The sequence below is a fragment of the Delphinapterus leucas genome, chromosome X (genome assembly GCF_059928025.1).
Source record: "Delphinapterus leucas isolate spDelLeu-1000000601 "Yukka" chromosome X, BTC_Dleu_Yukka2, whole genome shotgun sequence".
Lineage (NCBI taxonomy): Eukaryota > Metazoa > Chordata > Mammalia > Artiodactyla > Monodontidae > Delphinapterus > Delphinapterus leucas.
The window spans coordinates 117,308,819-117,326,335 of NC_143150.1; positions in this window are offsets into that span (position 1 = coordinate 117,308,819).

Genomic DNA, 17,517 nt, shown 5'->3' on the forward strand with positions numbered 1-17,517 from the left:
CTTGATGGTCATTGGCCATTCCCAGCCTTTTCAGGGGTGTTTGCCTTTCATAAGTCATGTTTTAGCCTCAGTGAAAGCAATAACTTGTGGAATCTCAGCCTCTGAGCTAGACAGTATGATGGGGAGCTAAAGGGGAAAGGAGATGGGACAGTAAAAGGCCCTCAACCCCCTCCCGTCATGTTTTTTGCTTAAGTATGGGCTGGCACTGCCCGAACCCGTGGCGGAGGGGAGGGTGGGGCGGGGGGGGCACACGTGCTCTGAAGACCTGTCTCTTCCCAGAACTCTAAAAGGCGGGATGATACTAGTGGATAGATTCTTCAGTAATCTCTCAGGATACTTTCAGCTGTACATCATAGGCTACCCAGCTATCAGTGGCTTAAACAATAAAGATAATCATCATCTCATTTAACAAGGAGTCTGGAGCCAGGAGGTTGCAGGGTTGGTTCAGTGGCTCAGTAATGTCATGAATGATCCATGCCCTTCCCATCTTCCTTCTCTATCATCCTTAGAATGTGTTGTTTCCTTCTCTCATGGTTGCAAGACAGCTGCCACAGCACCAAGCATCACACACTTAAAAGAAAACCAGAAAGGGAGGGGCAGGGCTTTCTTCTTGAGTCTCTCTCTCTCCCTCTTTCTCCCTCAATCCATTCCAGGCAGGGAAATCTTCCACAGAAACACTCTAATAGACTTTCCCATAATTCTGATTGGCCAGAACTGAGTCACATGCCTGTTTTAGACTAATCATTGGCAAAGACAATAAGGATTAACAGGAGAGCTTTAGAGCTACCATAGTTTTGAATATACAACTATTTGTGGCCCTGGGGGAAGGAGCCACCCTCTGAGACATCACCTGTCAAATACCTGACACAAAGTTGGGGTCCTATTAAGGAAGGGGAGGGATGGCTGCTGGATGGGCAACCTGGAGCTTATCCTGAACACTTAACCCCCTGGGTCATTGTCTTGGCCTCTTTCATGTTTCTTGAAATTTCCTGTGCCTTGTCCAGGGCCCTTTGCAGCTGTAGGAAAGGTGTTGCTCACTAAATACTTCGGGCGCTTCTACTTGTTGCCATAACTGTAACCACCTCCCCCTGCCTTCCGACCTTCCTACATGGTGGATTAAAGCAGAGAAACATAGACGAGACAAGCCACAATGTAGGTGAAGGTGTTAGAAAAAAGCTACAAGAGAATCATGATTAAATGTTCCAGACTCACCAGTTAAAAGACAAATGTCAGCAAATTAGGTTAATATGGAGAGATATGTACTGTTTATAAGCATACAGACATGAAAGGTTGAAAGGAAAAGGATGAAAGAGGACATGTCAGGCAAATGTTAACCAAAAGAGAGCTGGTATCACTGTGTTCATATCAGGTAAAATAGACTTCAGGACAAAAAGCAGTATTAAGGATGAAAAAGGTGACTATGTGATGATAAAAAAGCAAATTCACCAAGAAGAGATTTCCATTTTAAACATATATGTACCCAACAAAATAACTCCAAAATATATGAAGGAACCATTGATAGAACTACAAGAAGAAACCAATGAATCCATCTTCCTAGTAAGAGATTTCAACATATATCTTGACTACTAACAAGTTAGGCAGAACAAAATATCATCAAGGACATAGAAGACCTGAATGACACAATTAACCTTGATCGAATGGACAGATAGACAAGTCAACGCAACATTTTGAGAATACACTCTGGGTTCTCCATGCACACGTGTAACAGTAAAATTTTGATTATATACTAAGCCATAAAGAAAAAATTTTTTTTAAAAAAGAGCAAAGCTGGAGGAATCACACTCCCTGACTTAAGACTATACTCAAAACTACAGTCATCAAAACAGTATGATACTGTCACAAAAACGGACACATAGGTCAATGGAACAGAATAGAAAGCCCAGAAATAAACCTACACACCTATAGTCAATTAATCTCGGACAAAGGAGGCAAGAATATACAGTGCAGAAAAGACAGTCTCTTCAAAAAGTGGTGTTGGGAAAACTGGACAGCATCACGTAAAAGAATGAAATTAGAACATTTTCTCACACCATGTACAAAAATGCACTCAAAGTGTATTGAAGACCTAAATGTAAGACCAGAAACCATAAAACTCCTAGAAGAAAACAGAGAACACTCTGACATAAATTGTTTCAGTATCTTTTTGGATCTGTCTCCTAAGGCAAAAGAAACAAAAGCAAAAACAAATAAATGGGACCTAATTAAACTTAAAAGCTTTTGCACAGCAAGTGAAACCATCAACAAAATAAGACAACCTACTGAATGAGAGAAAACATTTGCAAATGATATGACCAGTAAGAGGTTAATATCCAAAATATATAAACAGCTCATACAACTGAATATCAGAAAAACAACCCAATCAAAAAATGGGCAGAAGGTCTGAATAGACATTTTTCCAAGGAAGACATACAGATGGCCAAAAGGCACATGAAAAGACGCTCAGCATCACTAATCATCAGAGAAATAGAAATCAAGACCACAATGAGATATCACTTCACACCTGTGAGAATGGCTATCATCAAAAAGACCACAAATACAGGGAACTCTGCTCAATACTCTGTAATAACCTATATGGGAAAAGAATCTGAAAAACAATAGATATATGTATATGTATAACTGAATCACTTTGCCATATACCTGAAACTAACACAACATTGTAAATCAACTATACTCCAATATAAAATTAAAAATTAAAAAAAACCACACAAATAACAAATGTTGGGGAGGATATGGAGAAAAGGGACCCCTGGTACACTGTTGATGGGCAGGTTAAGTTGGTGCAGCCACTGTGGAAAACAGTATGGATGTTCCTCAAAATAACTAAAAATAGAACCACCCTACGATCCTGGTCATGTGGTCCCCACCCCATCCCATGCCCCATCCCACTCCTGGGTATATATCCAAAGAAAATGAAACATTAATTCAAAAAGATACATGTACCCCAATGTTCACAGAAGCATTATTTACAATTGCCAAGATATGGAAGCAACCTAAGTGTCCGTCAACAGATGAATGGATAAGAAGGTGTGGTATATATATACACAATGGAATACTTCTCAGCCATAAAAAGAATGAAATTCTGCCGTTTGCAACAACATGGATGGACATAGAGAGCATTACGCTCAGTGAAATAAGTCAGACAGAGACAAATACTCTGTTATCACTTATATATGGAATCTAAAAAATAAAATGTATATTAAAAAAAAAACCAAACAGACTCACAACTATAGAGAAGAAATTAGTGGTTACTAGTAGGGAGAGGGAAGGGGGAGGGACAGATGGGGTAAGGAATTAAGAGGCACCAACTACTACATATAAAAATAAATAAGCTACAGGGATATATTGTACAGCACAGGAAATATAGCCAATATTTTATAATAACTATAAATGGACTATATTCTATAAAAGTATTGAATCACTATGTTGCACACCTGAAACTAATATAATATTGTAAATCAAGTATACTTCAATAAAGAAAGAAATATGCAGACCACAATCCTTGACCTTTAAAAATGTAAATAACCCCGAGACATTTACAAATGTTTTAAAAATTGCTAAGTAACTCACAGGCTAAAGAGGAATTCACATGAAACTTTTTAAAATCTCCAGAGGTGAATGAAAATGAAACTGGTGCATATCAAATCTTGTGACATACAGAAAAAACAATGCTTTGAGCGAAATTTATAACCTTAAATACTTGTATTAGAAAAGTTGACAACCTCAAGATTGATGAGCTAAGTTTCCACTTTAAGAAATTAGAGAAAGAACAACAAAGATAATAAAATAAGCACAGATCATTGAAATAGAAAACAAAGATACAAAAGAGATCAACAAAGCCTAAGGTGACCTTTTTAGGAAAAGTAACAAAATAGGTAAACCTTCATCAAGTTTGCTGAAGAAAACAGAAGAAACAAAAAGTATTATGAATGAAAAGGGGGACATGACTACAGAAGAACTAGATGTTAATAAAAAGATAATAAAAGAATACTAGCAAATTCAACAATATGGCAGCAGTTTTCAAAGTGAGACAAGAAGTGTCGGTGATGCTTGTGGCACACTATTCACGACAGCAAATGCCTGCAAGGGCTTCACCTGTCTGCGGGCGGGAATATCTTCACCTGGCCAGATTTTCTGAGGGATTCAGAAAGAATGAAGCACTGTGAGATGCAACAACATGGATGAATCTTAGCAATATAGCAGGATGATCAAAAAGATTACAAACAGCACGACACCCTTCTTATAAAATTAAACACACACACACACATTTTAGGAACATACACAGATGCATATGAAACCACAGAAAAGCAAGGGAGAGAAGAACAAGGCACACAGCCTTCTTTAACAAGATTCTGTTGGCTGGTGAGACAGGCATGAGATGGGGTAAGGACCATGTGACCAGGCTGAAGTTAGTGTCAGGGTTCTGACTTTTGTTTGGGGTAGTGGGTTTGCATGTGCTTATTGTTAAAAGTAGCAAGCTAGGGATTTCCCTGGTGGCGCAGTGGTTAAGAATGCGCCTGCCAATGCAGGGGACACAGGTTCGAGCCCTCGTCCGGGAAGATCCCACATGCCGTGGAGCACTAAACCCGTGCGCCAGAACTACTGAGCCTGCGTGCCACAACTACTGAATCCTGCGTGCCTAGAGCCCGTGCTCCACAACAAGAGAAGCCACCACAATGAGAGGCCCGCACACTGCAACGAAGAGTAGCCCCCGCTCGCCGCAACTAGAGAAAGCCTGTGCACAGCAACGAAGACCCAAGGCAGCCAAAAATAAATGAATTTATTTAAAAAATTAAAATAGCGAGCTAAATAACTAAATAAATAGGAGCAGGCCATGCTGGACCAGTGATGCAGAGTAGGTTGAGTGGAGAAGAGAAAGAGGCAGAAAAGCTATTCAGTTGGCAATCATCATCATTATTCTTCCCCACAGTCTAGGGGACAGACAGAGCTAACACAGCTGAGCGGGGGTCTTTGCCTGGGCCACTGCTGTGGGTCTGCTTCTTAGCTTCCCCCAGCTCAGCCCCGGCAGCTGACACCTCTCGTGCCATGTGGAGGAGACAGGGAGACAGGGAAAGTGAGCCGCTGTAGGGTGGAACTTAGAACAGCTGAGGTCAGCTCTTCATTCTGACAGGAACCAGCAACCGTTGAGGGTTATGTCTTGACCCTCCCTAATACAAAACTAACCAAAGAGGAGAGGATTGCTGAGATGGCACGGTTAGCCTGAAGGCAAAAGGACCAGGTGACAGGCCACAGAGAACTTGGAAACGTCATTCAGGTGTCTCTCAAACTCAAGGGCCACTGGCTGCTGCAGGTGCCTGAGGGTGGGGGGTTATGACCTCCTAGAGAGGGTCTCCATCAACCTAGGGCAATTCAGGGGAAAGTAGTGCAGCTGTGAGTACTTAGTGATGGAGAGGGGGCGGGCTGCACCGCTGAGCGGGATGTGGGCGGCCACTGCAGCTTGCCTCTGCCTCGTGTGCCAGGCGCTCGGCTGCATTCTCTTTCACCTGTGCCATCGTGGCCGCACTTACTCTCATTCTGCAGGAGAAACAGAAGCTCCAAATACTCAAGTCATTTTCCCCCCAGCATTTCAGAGCCTCTTCTGCTCCTGGCAGAAGGACAGACGGGCAGAAGTTGTGTGACTTCAAAGGCCAGGTAGGGTTGCTAAAGTCAGCAAATAAAAGCACAGAATGGCCAGTTAAATTTGAACTCCATGTAAACAGAGTCAATTTTTAGTTCATGCATGTCCCGGCTAATATCTGGGACATGCTTATACTAAAAAACTGTTTGTCATCTGGAATTCACATTTAACTGGGTGCCCTGTATTTTGTCTGGCAACCCTGAAGCCCGCAGTATCAGGCCGCCCTCTGCCACCATTGGTGACTCAAGAAACAGAGGCCAGGTGCTGTGAATTACGCAGAATGCCAGGCAGTGGAGGCAAATGCACCATGGGCAGCTGAAATGCACACTAATGCTTTCCCGCTTTGCAGGGGAGGGGAGTTACTGGTTTTGTCTGCGATCAAGGATGTAACTGTGGGCTCATCCCCACATGTGTGAAGCGATCCCCTTCCAACGCAGAAGCTCCGGCACCCGCACGAGCCAGCCGGGAGGCAGCCTCGGTTTCCCTCCACCTCGGCGCGAGGGAGCCCTGACTAAATGCTGTTTCTCCCCCTCCATCCATCACTCCAGACACTCCCGCTCCGATGCTCGTGCATCTCAACTCCAGCCTCTGCACAAAGGGGAAGCCCGAGACGCAGACACCGCACAAAGCTTTGCGGGCTTGGTGGAGGAGGCGCCCTCCTTGCCCACGTCCCCTAGAGAGCCGCCCGCCGCGCCTGATGTAACCAATGGCACCCGCGGCAAACCATTTCCAGTGCCCTCTGCCACTCCCCCCCAGAGGCATTTCAGCTTGTGGAGCACCACGGTAGGGAAGGATGGGGTGTGCTCCGGAGGCTCACCGAGGCAGCCGCGAAGCGAGGCTAAAATTAAATCAGACTGAACATATTGTTCGCGGAAACCTTAGCAGAGCATGAGTCATGGTGGTGAAGTGCATCACACAGCCTCAGAATTCCCATTTATATTAGGTTTATTTGGGGTCTTTATGCTTTGGCTCAGGATCCCTTGCTCCTCTCCCCTCCCCCGCCCCGCACTGATTCTCCCTCTTTGGGGGAAAGCCTCAAGCCTATGGTGGCTAAGGGTCCAGCTGGGCAGCCAGGAAGCAGAGCAGGGTGGGCGCCTGGCGGGTACCAAGGGAATCAGCTCACCAGTGCCAGTGGTGGATGCCCCGGGGCCCCCAGGAAAGAAAAGGTGGGGAAATCTGGCCATTTCGACGAATGCTAGCATCTCAATTTTTTTTTTTTTTTAAGTGAAATTCGGTGAGAGGCAAGAGGTTGAAACTCCAGGTTAAAATGAACTTGCCAGGTTCTTGTGCAGTTTTTGGTTAACTCAGCCTCCAGACAGCGCAGCCCAGTGAGCACACACACGCTCACTGCCTCACAGCCGTCTCCACAGACCACTTACCAGCTGCATGACCCGGGGCAACTGGCTTCATCTCTCTGTGTCCATGAAATAGGAGTGATGATAATAATATTTACCTCTAGGGTGGCTGCGACGATTACTGAGTTAATATGCGTGAAGTACTTAGCACTTGGCTCAGAGGAAATGCTAACGTGTGAGCTTTCATCACCATCACCGCCACCATGCCCCCCAGCAGCGGACCCTTGGTGGCACTGCCGGGCACTGGGGGAGCAGGGCCACACGTGCTTTACAGACAGCCACAGGCCAGAGACCTGGCAGAGGCAGGATTCACAGGCTATGGGAGCCACAGGGCCTTCCCCTGCAACCTGTCCGGTCAAGTTGGTTGCGGGTGGGGAAATGCATGTCACGCACGTTAGCAAGCCAGTGCGGCAGAGCCATCTTCTGACTCCCCATCCAGTGCTCTTCCATGTGTTCCCTGAGGGGCCCTGCTGCACTGACACAACTGGAGAGGGAAGCAGGTTTCGCACCTTGGGAGACTTGCAGTGCAGGCAGGTGAAGAGGGACCACCTGCCACTTTGAGCCACACCAGGCTGTGTAGGCAGAGTCCCCACAACCACGAGGCAACCACCCTCATCACTCAGCACACGTTCAGGCTACAGCAAGTTCCAACACTGTCACCTCATTTGGACCCTCACACCAAACGCAGGGGGCTAGTGGCGGGGGGAGGGGGTGCCCCGCTCTGACTGTGGATTCCCTGGGAGCTTTTGAATGAAGAGCTATTTCATCTACTCAGACCCAACATGTAAGTGGCCTCAGGGATCCCCAACTTTTTCCAATGGGGGTCTTTTTACTATCACCCCATGTTCCCTATGCTTTGAAAGATTTTATCTACCATGCTGCAAGTAATAAGTTAATTTTTTCTTCTGTAATTTATTAATTGGAGACCAACACAATGGCCAAATGAAGTTTCTGTGCAAGGGATAAATGCTGTGCCCAAGATGAGGAGCTGGGATTCCTGCCAAAAGCAAAGAAACGTGACATTTTAATTGGCCCAAGATGACTTATCAGAGCTCCATGAACAGTCTCTGGAAGGCTTTATAAAATGACAACATCTCATGGACTCCTGTTAAGATGACTGCCCTCCCAAGAGGTCCAGAGACCCCAGGAGGAGAGCCATGTGCTCTGATCCCAGCATGGTAGTCTAAGCCCCCCAGGATAATGGCTGGGCAACAACCCAAGGAGGCAGCAGTGTGGAAGAGGAAGGGACCTAATTGCTGATGCTGGGAACAGGGCCTCGAGCCTATGCCCAAGGCAGAGACTACCCACTCTGATAACTTGGGGCCCTCTTCCCTTGGTGACAGCCCCAAAAGCCATAGGGGCCCCCAGAATGGCACCTTTCTAGACCTCTAGACACAGAGCCCAAAGCTCTGCCCCTGTCCTAAGATGCTCAGAGTCTAAGGGAGTGCCTCTCTAGTGGTAAAGACTCATTCTAGAAGGGCAGGAAATCCAGGGCCTTCCTAAGGGTCCTCCTGGAGTACACAGCCAACAGGCCTGCAGTTCTAGCCATACCAAGCCTGTGGAGCCACCCTTCCCACCTGACATGCTCAGTTCTCGCTCATTAGACATGAACATACCTCACAGATGTACCCCAAGAGAGAGGGACAGACCCTGACCCTAAGCTGACTTGAGCATGAGCCATGTTTATTTAGTTACAAATTCTTGGCTTTGTTCTAAATCTCTGGTATTGTGGAAAGACCACTTGGATTAGAGTCAAAGGGACATCATTTTGATTTTCAATTCCATGCATTTATCTCTGCTACTTTGTCACTTCAAACTCTGTGAAAGGCTTAAAAATAAAACAAAACCTATACAACTTTAGGTTCCATTAGAAGTCGATTTACTCATAGTAGGTATCAATAAGAAGGAAAATGTTTGTTTTTGCGGTACGCGGGCCTCTCACTGTTGTGGCCTCTCCCGTTGCGGAGCCTCCGGATGCGCAGGCTCAGCGGCCGTGGCTCAGGGGCCCAGCCGCTCTGTGGCACGTGGGATCTTCCCGGACCGGGGCACGAACCCGTGTCCCCTGCATCGGCAGGCGGACTCTCAACCACTGCGCCACCAGGGAAGCCCAATAAGGGGGAAAATGTAATGAATGGCAACTTAAACTAGAAAAAATGAATAAAACAACAATTTAATAAATAAACACAGAGCAAGATGAGTAAAGTTAAATTGAGTCTATCGGTCAATTCAGCAAAGTTGATTAAACTGAATTCACCCAATAAAATACAAAGACTGTCAAAGTTAAAAATAAAAATCCAGGTGTATGCTGCTCAGAGGAAAAACATAAACTGACAAAGATCGAAAATAAGATGCCAAAAAGATATCAGAAAAAATGCCAACAAGAAGAAAGCAGGCTTTCCACCGTCCTTTTACCTCCCTGCTCGCCAGCCCCATGCACTTAAAAAGAAGGTCATTGGAGCATACAGTGGAAAAGTGCCTATATACAACCCAAGGACCCGAGGCTGCACCGTGCACTTGAGGGATCTCAGTTCCCCAACCAAGGACTCAATCTGGGTCACAGGACTGAAAGCCTGGAATCCTAACCACTAGGCCACCAGGGAACTCCCACTTAATTTCTTGTCTTGAAAGCTCTTAAATTTTAGTAACAATTTCCATGAGTAAGAGAACAATAAATCACGAGATTGGTTCAAGATGGCAGAGTAGACGGACGTGCTCTCACTCCCTCTTGAGAGAACACCAGAATCACAACTAACTGCTGAACAATCATCGACAGGAAGACACTGGAACTCACCAAAAAAGATACCCCACATCCAAAGACAAAGGAGAAGCCACAATGAGACGGTAGGAGGGACAAAATCACAATAAAATCAAATCCCATAACTGCTGGGTGGGTGACTCACAAACTGGAGAACATTTATACCACAGAAGTCCACCCACTGGAGTCAAGGTTCTGAGCCCCACGTCAGACTTCACAATCAGCAGGTCTGGCAACGGGAGGAGGAATTCCTAGAGAATCAGACTTTCAAGCCTAGTGGGAATTTATTGCAGGACTTCGACAGGACTGGGAGAAACAGAGACCCCATTCTTGGAAGGCACACACAAAGTAGTGTGCGCATCGGGACCCAAGGGAAGGAGCAGTGACCCCATAGGAGACTGAACCAGACCTACCTGCTAGTGTTGGAGGGTCTCCTGCAGAGGCGGGGGGTGGCTGTGTCTCACCCTGAGAACAAGGACACTGGCAGCAGGAGTTCTGGGAAGTACTCCTTGGCGTGAGCCCTCCATGAGTCCACCATTAGCCCCACCAAAGAGCCGAGGTAGGCTCCAGTGTTGGGTCACCTCAGGCCAAACAACCAACAGGGAGGGAAACCAGCCCCACCCATCAGCAGACAGGCGGATTAAAGTTTTACTGAGCTCTACCCACCAAAGCAACAGCCAGCTCTACCCACCACCAGTCCCTCCCACCAGGAAACCTGCACAAGCCTCTTAGATAGCCTCACCCACCAGAGGGCAGACAGCAGAAGCAAGGAGAACTACAATTCTGCAGCCTGTGGAACAAAAACCACGTTCACAGAAAGATAGACAAGATGAAAAGGCAGAGGGCTATGTACCAGATGAAGGAACAAGACAAACCCCCAGAAAAACAACTAAATGAAGTGGCGATAGGCAACCTTCCAGAAAAAGAATTCAGAATAATGATAGTGAAGATGATCCAGGACCTCAGAAAAAGAATGGAGGCAAAGAGTGAGAAGATGCAAGAAATGTTTAACAAAGACCTAGAAGTATTACAGAACAAACAAACAGAGATGAACGATACAATAACTGAAATGAAAACTACACTAGAAGGAATCAATAGCAGAATAACTGAGGCAGAAGAACGGATAAGTGACCTGGAAGACAGAATGGTGGAGTTCACTGCTGCAGAACAGACTAAAGAAAAAAGAACGAAAAGAAATGAAGACAGCCTAAGAGACCTCTGGGACAACAGTAAAGGCAACAACATTCGCATTATAGGGGTCTCAGAAGGCGAAGAGAGAGAGAAAGGACCACAGAGAATTGTTGAAGAGATTATAGTCGAAAACTTCCCTAACATGGGAAAGAAAATAGCCACCCAAGTCCAGGAAGCACAGCAAGTCCCATACAGGATAAACTCAAGGAGAAACACACCGAGACACAGAGTAATAAAATTGGCAAAAATTAAAGACAAAGAAAAATGATTGAAAGCAGCAAGGGAAAAACAACAAATAACATACAAGGGAACTCCCATAAGGTTAACAGCTGATTTCTCAGCAGAAACTCTACAAGCCAGAAGGGAGTGGCATGATATACTTAACGTGATGAAAGGGAAGAACCTACAACCAAGATTACTCTACCCAGCAAGGATCTCATTCAGATTTGATGGAGAAATCAGAAGCTTTACAGACAAGCGAAAGCGAAGAGAATTCAGCACCACCAAACCAGCTCTACAACAAATGCTAAAGGAACTTCTCTAAGTGGGAAACACAAGAGAAGAAACGGACCTACAAAAACAAACCTAAAACAATTAAGAAAATCGTCATAGGAACATACATATCCATAATTACCTTAAATGTGAATGGATTAAATGCTCCAACCAAAGCACACAGGCTTGCTGAATGGATACAAAAACAAGACCCATATATATGCTGTCTACAAGAGACCCACTTCAGACCTAGGGACACATTCAGACTGAAAGTGAGGGGATGGAAAAAGATATTCCATGCAAATGGAAATCAAAAGAAAGCTGGAGTAGCAATACTCATATCAGATAAAATAGACTTTAAAATAAAGAATGTTACAAGAGACAAGGAAGGACACTACATCATGATCAAGGGATCAATCCAAGAAGAAGATATAACAATTATAAATATATATGCACCCAACATAGGAGCACCTCAATACATAAGGCAAATGCTAACAGCTGTAAAAGAGGAAATCGACAGTAACACAATAATAGTGGGGGACTTTAACACCTCACTTACACCAATGGACAGATCAACCAAACAGAAAATTAATAAGGAAACACAAGCTCTAAATGACACCGTAGGCCAGATAGATTTAACTGATATTTATTTATAGGACATTCCATCCAAAAACAGCAGATAACACTTTCTTCTCAAGTGCGCATGGAACATTCTCCAGGATAGATCACATCTTGAGTCACAAATCAAGCCTCAATAAATTTAAGAAAACTGACATCATATCAAGCATTTTTTCTGACCACAACGTTATGAGATTAGAAATGAATTACCAGGAAAAAACCGTAAGAAACACAAACACATGGAGGCTAAAAACAATACATTACTAAATAATCAAGAGATCACTGAAGAAATCAAAGAGGAAATCAAAAAATACCTAGAGACAAATGACAATGAAAACACGACAATCCAAAACCTATGGGATGTAGCAAGAGCAGTGCTAAGAGGGAAGTTTATAGCTATACAAGCCTACCTCAAGAAACAAGAAAAATCTCAAATAAACAATCTAACCTTACACCTAAAGGAACTAGAGAAAGAAGAACAAACAAAACACAAACTTAGCAGAAGGAAAGAAATCACAAAGATCAGAGCAGAAATAAATGAAATAGAAACAAAGAAAACAGAAGCAAAGATCAGTAAAACTAAAAGCTGGTTCTTTGAGAAGATAAGCAAAATTGATAAACCATTAGCCAGACTCATCAAGAATAAGAGGGAGAGGACTCAAATCAATAAAATTACAAATGAAAAAGGAGAAGTTACAACAGACACCACAGAAATACAAAGCACCCTAAGAGACTACTACAAGCAACTCTATGCCAATAAAATGGACAACCTGGAAGAAATGGACAAATTCTTAGAAAGGTATAACCTTCCAAGACTGAACCAGGAAGAAATACAAAATATGAACAGACCAATCACAAGTAGTGAAATTGAAACTGTGATTAAAGATCTTCCAAAAAACAAAAGTCCAGGCCCAGAGGGCTTCACATGTGAATCCTATCAAACATTTAGAGAAGAGCTAACACCCATCCTTCTCAAACTCATCCAAAACTGCAGAGGAAGGAACACTCCCCAACTCATTCTATGAGGCCACCATCATCCTGATACCAAAACCAGACAAAGATACTACAAAAAAGGAAAATTACAGACCAATATCACTGATAAATATAGATGCAAAAATCCTCAACAAAATACTAGCAAACAGAATCCAACAACAGATTAAAATGATCAAGTGGGATTTATCCCAGGGATGCAAGGATTCTTCAATATACGCAAATCAATCAAAGTGATATACCATATTAACAAACTGAAGAATAAAAACCATATGATCATCTCCAGAGACGCAGAAAAAGCTTCTGACAAAATTCAACACCCATTTATGATAAAAACTCTCCAGAAAGTGGGCATAGAGGAAACCTGCCTCAACATAATAGAGGCCATATACTACAAACCCACAGCAAACATCATTCTCAATGGTGAAAAACAGAGCATTTCCTCTAAGATCAGGAACAAGACAAGGATGTCCACTCTCACCACTATTATTCAACGTAGTTTGGGAAGTCCTAGCTACGGCAATCAGAGAAGAAAAAGAAATAAAAGGAATACAAATTGGAAAAGAAGAAGTAAAAATGTCACTGTCTGCAGATGACAAGATACTATACATAGAGAATCCTAAAAATGCCACCAGAAAACTACTAGAGCTAACCAATGAATTTGGTAAAGTTGCAGGATACAAAATTAATGCACAGAAATCTCTTACATTCCTATACCCTAATGATGAAAAATCTGAAAGAGAAATTAAGGAAACACTCCCATTTACCATTGCAACAAAAAGAATAAAATACCGAGGAATAAACCTTCCTAGGGAGACAAAAGACCTACATGCAGAAAACTATAAGACACTGATGAAAGAAATTAAAGATGGTACCAACAGATGGAGAGATATACCATGTTCTTATATTGGAAGAATCAATATTGTGAAAATGACTACACTACCCAAAGCAATCTACAGATTGAATGCAATCCCTATCAAATTACCAATGGCATTTTCTCCAGAAGTAGAACAAAAAATCTTAAAATTTGTATGGAGACACAAAAGACCCCGAGTAGCCAAAGCAGTCTTGAGGGAAAAAAAACGGAGCTGGAGGAATCAGACTCCCTGACTTCAGACTATACTACAAAGCTACAGTAATCAAGACAATATGGTACCGGCACAAAATCAGAAATATAGATCACTGGAACAGGATAAAAAGCTCAGAGATACATACATGCCCATACATCTATGGTCAACTAATCTATGACGAAGGAGGCAAGGATATACAATGGAGAAAAGTCTCTTCAATAAGTGGTGCTGGGAAAACTGGACAGTTATATGTAAAAGGATGAAATTAGAACACTCCCTAACACTATACACAAAAATAAACTCAAAATGGATTTGAGACCTAAACGTAAGACCAGACACTATAAAACTCTTAGAGGAAAACAAAGCAAGAACACTCTTTGACATAAATCACAGCAAGATCTTTTTTGATCCACCTCCTAGAGTAATGGAAATAAAAACAAAAATAAACAAATGTGACCTAATGAAACTTAAAAGCTTTTGCAAAGCAAACTAGAAACAAGACGAAAAGACAACCCTCAGAATGGGAGAAAATACTTGCAAACAAATAAATGGACAAAGGATTAATCTCCAAAATATATAAACAGCTCATGCAGCTCAAAATTAAAGCAACAAACAACGCAATCCGAAAATGGGCAGAAGACCTAAACAGACATTTCTCCAAAGAGGATGGCCAAAAAGCACATGAAAAGCTGCTCACCATCACTAGTTATTAGAGAAATGCAAATCAAAACTACAATGAGGTATCACCTCACACCAGTTAGAATGGGCATCATCAGAAAATCTACAAATGCTGGAGAGGGTGAGGAGAAAAGGGAACCCTCTTGCAGTGTTGGTGGGAATGTAAATTGATACAGCCACTATGGAGAACACTATGGTGGTTCCTTAAAAACTAAAAATAGAATTACCATATGATCCAGCAATCTCACTACTGGGCATATACCCAGAGAAAACCGTAATTCAAAAAGACACATGCACCCCAATGTTCATTGTGGCACTATTTACAATAGCCAAGACATGGAAGAAACCTTAATGCCCATTGACAGATGAATGGATAAAGAAGATGTGGTACATATATACAGTGGAATATTACTCAGCCATAAAAAGGAACGAAACTGGGTCATTTGTAGAGGCGTGGGTGAATCCAGAGACTGTCATACAGAGTGAAGTAAGTCAGAAAGAGAAAAACAAATATTGCGTATTAACACATATACGCGGAACCTAGAAAAATGGTACAGATGAACTGGTTTGCAGGGCAGAAATAGAGACAGAGATGTAGAGAACAAACGTGTGGACACCAAGAGGGGAAAGTGGCGGGGTGGTGGTAGTGGTGGGATGAATTGGGAGAATGGGATTGACATGGATACACTGATGTGTATAAAATGGATGACTAATAAGAACCTGCTGTATAAAAAAATAAATAAAATAAAATTCAAGAAAAAAGAAGAAAGGAGGATGAGAATGCCCCCATGCAGCAACGAAGACCCAACACAGCCAAAAAAGAAAAAAAAAAAAAGGAGAAGAAAACAGGAATACCAGAGGTAAGGAGAAAATTAAGGCTCAAACACTAAGCACGATCAAAAAGGAACACTGTGTATGATAAAAATACACAATTAACAACGTATCATCTTTAGGGCTTCCCTGGTCGCACAGTGGTTAAGAATCGACCTGCCAATGCAGGGGACATGGGTGCGAGCCCTGGTCCGGGAAAATCCCACATGCTGCGGAGCAACTAAGCCCATGCACCACACCTACTGAGCCTGTGCTCTACAGCCCGTGAGCCACAACTACTGAGCCTGCGTGCCACTGAAGCCCATGCGCCTAGAGCCAGTGCTCCGCAACAAGAGAAGCCACTGCAACGAGAAGCCCACGCACTGCAACGTAAAGTAGCCCCTGCTCACCACAACTAGAGAAAGCCCACGTGCAGCAACAAACACCCAACGCAGCCAAAAATAAAAAAAATTTTTTAAAAGAACATATCGTCTTTCTAAGCTTATGTGCATTAAATAACATAGATGCTAAAATCACAAGGCAAAGAAATCAAACTACATAAATGCAAATAGAATAAAAATGCAGTGTTAGTGGGATGCTTCAATTCACCTCTCTCAGAACTATATACATCTAATAAGGAAAAAGTTAGTAGAAGCATAGATGAAATGATTGATGCAACTACTAAACTGGGGTAACAAATACATAGAGAGCCTGACATTCTTCAAATGGAAAAATACATTTTGTTTGTATGTACATGAAACATTTACAGAAATAGGTCAGGGACATGGCGATGAAGAAAATCTTACTAAATCTGTAAGAAATAATGAAAGAGTGACATTTAAAACTATGAACTATTTTAAATGTGGAAAGAAACATTCCACTAGAAACCCCTTAAAGAGGAAATTAAAAGGGGAATTACTGCCTAGAAACTAATGAAAAAGGGAACATTTCATACTGAAACTTACAGGACACAGTGAAAGCAGGGCTTAGAGGAAAATTTGCCTTAAATATCTTCATTGTTTTATTTAAAATTATTTATTTATTTATTTTTCGCTGCATTAGCTCTTCCTTGTGGTGTGCGGGCTTCTCACTGCAGTGGCTTCTCTTGTTGTGGAGCACGGGCTCTAGGCACGTGGGCTTCAGTAGCTGCAGCACGCAGGCTCAGTAGTTGTGGCACATGGGCTTAGTTGCTCTGCAGCATGTGGGATCTTCCTGGACCAAGGCTCGAATCCCTGTCCCCTGCATTGGCAGGTGGATTCTTAACCACTGCACTACCAGGGAAGCCCCTTCATTATTTTTTAAAATGTCTAGAAATGAACGACCTATACGAATCTTAAAACATTAGAAAAAGAACAGCAAAATAATGAACAGAAATTAGAAGAGAATATTAGTACAAGTAAAAGCTCTAACAGTGAACAAATACCCCTCCCCCAAAATAGTTCAAAGGAAAAATAAATGCAAAAGCTGGAACTTATAAAAGACAAGCAATAGTGTCTTGCAAGCCCCCTTGCAAGGCAGATCAAGGGAAAAAGAAAGCAGCAGAAGTTTACAAGAGGAGGAATAAGAAAGATAACAAAAACACCCATTTAGTAGAAATTAAAAGAACTATAAGAAACAGCATCTTTCTTTCTATTTTATTAATTTTTAATAAATATTTTTTATTTTAATAACTTTATTTTTTCTTTCTTTCTCCCTTTTATTCTGAGCCGTGTGGATGACAGGCTCTTGGTGCTCCAGCCGGGCGTCAGGCCTGTGCCTCTGAGGTGGTAGAGCTGAGTTCAGGACACCGGTCCACCAGAGACTTCCCAGCTGCACGCAATATCAAACAGCGAAAATCTCCCAGAGGTCTCCATCTCAGTGCCAAGACCCAGCTCCACTAAACGACCAGCAAGCTACAGTGCT